Raw genomic sequence first — 5,253 nt, forward strand, 5'->3', positions numbered from 1 at the left:
GGAACGCACCGCAAGGCACAAGGTTCAAACAGCAACTAAAAGGGACAACACTATAAAAGACGTATTAACAGGCATAGGATTAAAAGAAGAAGAAAGAAAAACAGCATAATCAAATGTCCTTAAACAGGTTTGTCAAGTTGATAAAACAAAGAACGCGAGCAGCAGCTTAGCTGCTGGGTCATCCGCTAAAATGGCATCCAGAGTGCATGGCAGGCCAAGATCAAGACGCAGTGTAGTAAAATCCGGACAGGACGTTAAAATGTGGCGGACAGTCAGCAATTGCCCACACGGGCAGAACGGCGCCGGCGCAGCCGTCAGCAGATGGCGATGGCTGAATCGGCAGTGTCCAATTCGTAGCCGGGCCCAAACGACCTCCTCCCGCAGAGAAGGGCGTGAGGACGACGTCCAATCCGCGGGAAGAGGTTTCAAGTCCCGAAGCTTGTTGTCCGTATGGGCAGCCCAATCGGCATGCCACAGCGATAAATTGCGCCAACAAATGACCGTGCTACAATCTGATGAAGGGACACAACAAGAAGCTGTCCGAGGCTGGAGGACCGCAGCCTTGGATGTGGCATCTGCAGCTTAGCTTTATGTGGATTCCTGGCCATGTCGGTATCCCTGGGAACTAACTGGAGACCCGTCGTCCACCAGATGCTGAAGAGAGCGTTGGATCCGGTGCACGAAAGGGTGAACCGGATACGGATCACTGAGGCTCTGGATGGCGCTCAGGGAATCGGAGCAGATGACATAAGCAGAACGTCGGTGGCGGCAGATGTAAGGAATAGCCTGGTAGAGGGCAAAGAGCTCAGCTGTGAAGACCGAACAATGGCCATGTAGCCAGTATTTGAAACTTTGTGCCCCGACAATAAAAGAACACCCGACCTCGTCATTGGTCTTAGAGTCATCTGTATAAATGAATGTCATATTAATGAACTTCGAACGAAGTTCGACAAAATGGGAGTGCTATACCGAACCGAGGGTAACCACCTTTGGGAGCGAGCTGAGGTCAAGGTGAACGCGAACCTGAGCCTGGAGCCAAGGTGGCGTGTGGCTCTCGCCCACTCTAAAGGTTGCAGGGAGTGAAAAATCAAGGTGTTGAAGGCGGCGACGAAAGCGAACTCCAGGGGGTAGCAGGGCAGATACAACCTGTATTGATGGTCGAGAGAGTCGTCAAAGGAATGGTAAGACGGGTGGTCAGGCATTGACAATAGCCGATAGGCATACCGACAAAGCAGTATATCGCACCTGTAGGTTAGTGCCAATTCACCGGCTTCAGCATGAAGACTCGACGGGACTAGTACAGAACGCTCCGATCGCAAGATGTAAACCCCTATGTGTAGAGTTGAGGCGGCGTTAGATGGACGGCTGTGCAGAGAAGTATACGAAGCTCCCATAATACAGCTTTGAGTGGACGATCGACCGATATAGGAGAAGTAGAACGGTTCGATCCGCTCCCCACGACATACCGATGAGAACACGGAGGACATTTAGAGAACGGGTACAACGGGCAGCCAATTATGACACATGTGGAGACCAACTAAGTTTCCTGTCAAATGTAAGACCTAAAAATTTTGTTGTCTCCACGAATGGGAGAGTAACGGGGCCGGGTCATAAGGACGGTGGGAGAAACTCTTTGTAGCGCCAGAAGTTAATACAGACCGGAAGCCATTGGCGACACTCCAGGAGTAAAGACGGTCAAGAGAACGCTGAAGAGAGCGCTCCAGGAAACATGTACGCTGCGCGCTGCAATAGATGAATCAGGCTCCCTTTTCGTGGACGATTTTACCATCATCTGGGAGCAATCCATTATTGGATTGATCTCTATGGCGAAGAGAGCGACGCTCAAAACGGAGCCCTGTGGCACCCCATTTTCCTGGCGAAAGGTGTCTAACAGGACAGAACCCACACGTACCCTGAACTGTCGATCCATTAAAAAGGAACGAATAAAAAGAGGGAGGCGACCGCGAAAGCCCCATGTATGCATGGTGCGAAGAATGCCCGCCCTCCAACAGGTGTCGTAAACCTCCTCCAAATCAAAGAACACAGCCGCGGTCGGGCGCTTCCGCACGAATTTATTCATAATGAAGGTCGACAGGGTAACCAGATGGTCAACAGCAGAGCGGCGCCTACGAAATCCACATTGTACATTGGTAAGTAGGCGTCGAGATTCGAGCAGCCAAACCAAACGAGAGTTAACCATTCGCTCCATCACCTTACAGACACAGCTGGTAAGCGAGATGGGTCGATAACTGGAAGGCAAGTACTTGTCCTTCCCCGGCTTAGGAATCGGTACAACGATAGACTCGCGCCAGCATGCGGGAACATGTCCCTCAATCCAGATGCGATTGTAAGTACGAAGAAGGAAACCTTTACCCGCAGGAGAAAGGTTCTTCAGCATCTGAATATGAATAGAATCAGGCCCCGGAGCGGAGGACCGTGACCGGGCAAGTGCATTTTCGAGTTCCCGCATGGTGAATGGGGCATTGTAGTTTTCACAATTCGAGGAATGGAAATTAGGTGGCCGAGCATCCTCTGCCTGTTTTCGGGGGAAGAAGGCAGGGGGGGGGGGGGTAATGAGTGGAGCTCGAAACCTCTGCGAAAAAGCGGCCGAAGGCATTGGAGACATCCTCAGGGGCCACAAGGACGTCATTAGGGCCGTCAAGCCAGAAACTGGTGATTGGACCTTAGTACCAGATAGCCGGCGCAGGCTACAGCAGACAACAGAAGAAGGAGTAAAACTGTTGAAGGTGCTTGTGAAAGCAGCCCAGCTGGCTTTCTTGCTTTCTTTAAAAATACAACGACACTGCGCACGTAATCGTTTATAATTACGCACCTTTAAACGCCACCCTACAGTGGCGAATTGTATCAAAGCACGTCGACGAGCACGTAAGGCGTCTCTACATGCTGCGGTCCACCAGGGGACCGGTACGCGGCGTGGAGACGAAGTAGTGTGAGGGATGGAATATTCAGCAGCAGTGAGAATGACTTCAGTGAGGTGTGCGGTCTGACTATCGCAGCTTGTGAAGGTTTGATCCTGAAAGATCGCCCTGGAAGAGAAGAGCCCCCAGTCTGCTTTGGAGATGTTCCAACTAGTTGAGCACGGAGAGGGGGTATGATGCAGGAGATGGATAACACACGGGAAGTGGTCGCTCGAATATGTATCAGAAAGCGCATACCACTCAAACCGGCGTGCAAGTTGGGTAGTACATACAGAGAGGTCTAAATGGGAATAGGTGTGACAGGTGTCTGAAAGGAAAGTAGGGGCGCCAGTGTTGAGGCAGACAAGATTGAGCTGGTTGAAAACGTCTGCTAACAGGGAGCCCCTCGGACAGGATGCTGGAGAGCCCCAAAGAGGATGGTGAGCATTGAAGTCTCCAGTTAACGAAAATGGTGCAGGGAGCTGAGCAATAATTTGCAGCATGTCTGCCCTGGTAACGGCAGACGACGATGGAGTGTAAACGGTACAGATGGAAAATGTAAAACAGGGGAGAGTAATGCGGACAACTGCCTGCAGGCCGGTGTGCAATGTGATGGGATCATAATAGATATCATCCCGGACCAGCAACATAACCCCTCCATGAGCCGGAACACCTGCCACAGGGGGTAGGTCAAAACGCACAGAGGTGTAATGTGCCAAGGCAATTTGATCGCATGGGCGTAGCTTCGTTTCCTGGAGGGCTACGACGAGCGGACGGTGCGAGCGGAGCTGCAACTTCAAGTCCTCTCGGTTGGAATGAATGCTGCGATTATTCCAGTGAATAAGTGCCATCGTGAGAAGAAGGTGGAAGACGGGGTCATCTCGAAGCCCGCTGAGGGCCAGGGCCCGGCTTCGAGCGAGCACTGCCGCCACTAGCAGGAGGCGGCCGATGAACCTATAGAACAAATGGACGATGACTGTCCATCTTGTGAAGATGGCCGGGAGGGGGAGCTTCCTCCGCTGGTGAACGGCCAGATGTTCGGCTACCAGCGGTGCGGCCAGGCGAAACGGATGACGGCCTGGGGCGGCAACCGCTGGGGGGCGCAGGAGGAGAAATGCGCCGTGGCGGGGAAGGAGAACTGTGCTTCCTATGAGCCTTCTTGGAAGGCCGTTTTGTGGAAGGATTGGTCGATGGCTGAGTGTTCGAGGTACGTAGAGGGTCTGCACGAGACGGTTCTTTGTTGAAGGCCCGTGCTTCCGACTTCTGGGTCTTCGTCCTGGCAGAAGCTGATAAAAGTGCTTGTGTCGGAGGGGCGACGGGAGGAAGAGGAGACGTCGACCGGGCGATCTTAGCACTCGCCGAACGGACGACCGTAGTGCTGAAGGTCAGATCGCATGTCTGCGTCGCCACTTCCCTGGTAGTCCGAGGAGAGTACTGTACTTCCCTGCTCGGAGCAACGTGGGCTTCCTGCTAGCCATTAGCTTGCGAGCAGCCGAGGTGGAGACTTTGTCCATCTCCGTCTCCTCGTTGTGTGAACTGTCGCGGTGACCATGCAGCGTCCTCCCGCGACTGTCCCGTCTACAAGGAAGAACGCTGTATCCAAGAAATTCGGGTCAAAGAGAGTCACCCTTATGGGCATCCCTGCCACAAGTCACACATGTAGCCGCATTGGAACAAGAATTGCGAGTGTGATTGAAACGCTGACACTGGTAGCAGCGCGTAGGTGTCAAGACATAGGGGCGAACAGAAATAACCTCGTAGCGTCGCTTTGATAGTGTTCAGCTGCCGTCGCGCATCAAAGGTCAAGAAAAGTGTCCGGGTCGGTACAAGGTCATAGTTGACCTTTATCTTTCCTCGCTGAGCAGGGCGTGACGGCTGTCCATAGGGTCATGAAAATCTCCTCGTCAGTCAATCCGTCGAGTGATCTAGTACATACCACACCACGAGACGATTTCAAAGTGCGGTGAGCCTCCACCAGGACAGGGAACGTGTACAGGAGTGTGGCCCGAAGCAGTTTGTGCCTGAAAGGCGCTCTCAGTTTCTAGTAACAAGGTACCGTTACGCAATCTGGTATAAGACTTGACCGATCCGGCTATGGCATCTACGCCCATCTGGATAACGAAACGGTTGACAGAGGAAAAATCCTTTCCGTCCTCAGATCGAGAAACTATGAGGAACTGTGGGGCAGGCGGTTGTAGTTTTGTCATTGGTGGCTGGTCAAGTTTCTGTTTGTGGGCAGAAGTCGAGAGAGAAGAAGAAGAAGAGAAATCCATTGCGGAGGAATCCCCCATGATTGCCAGCGTCTCCGATGGCGCGCTCCTTCCTTGTGGGGACC

Source organism: Schistocerca gregaria, chromosome 1 (assembly GCF_023897955.1).
Source record: "Schistocerca gregaria isolate iqSchGreg1 chromosome 1, iqSchGreg1.2, whole genome shotgun sequence".
Lineage (NCBI taxonomy): Eukaryota > Metazoa > Arthropoda > Insecta > Orthoptera > Acrididae > Schistocerca > Schistocerca gregaria.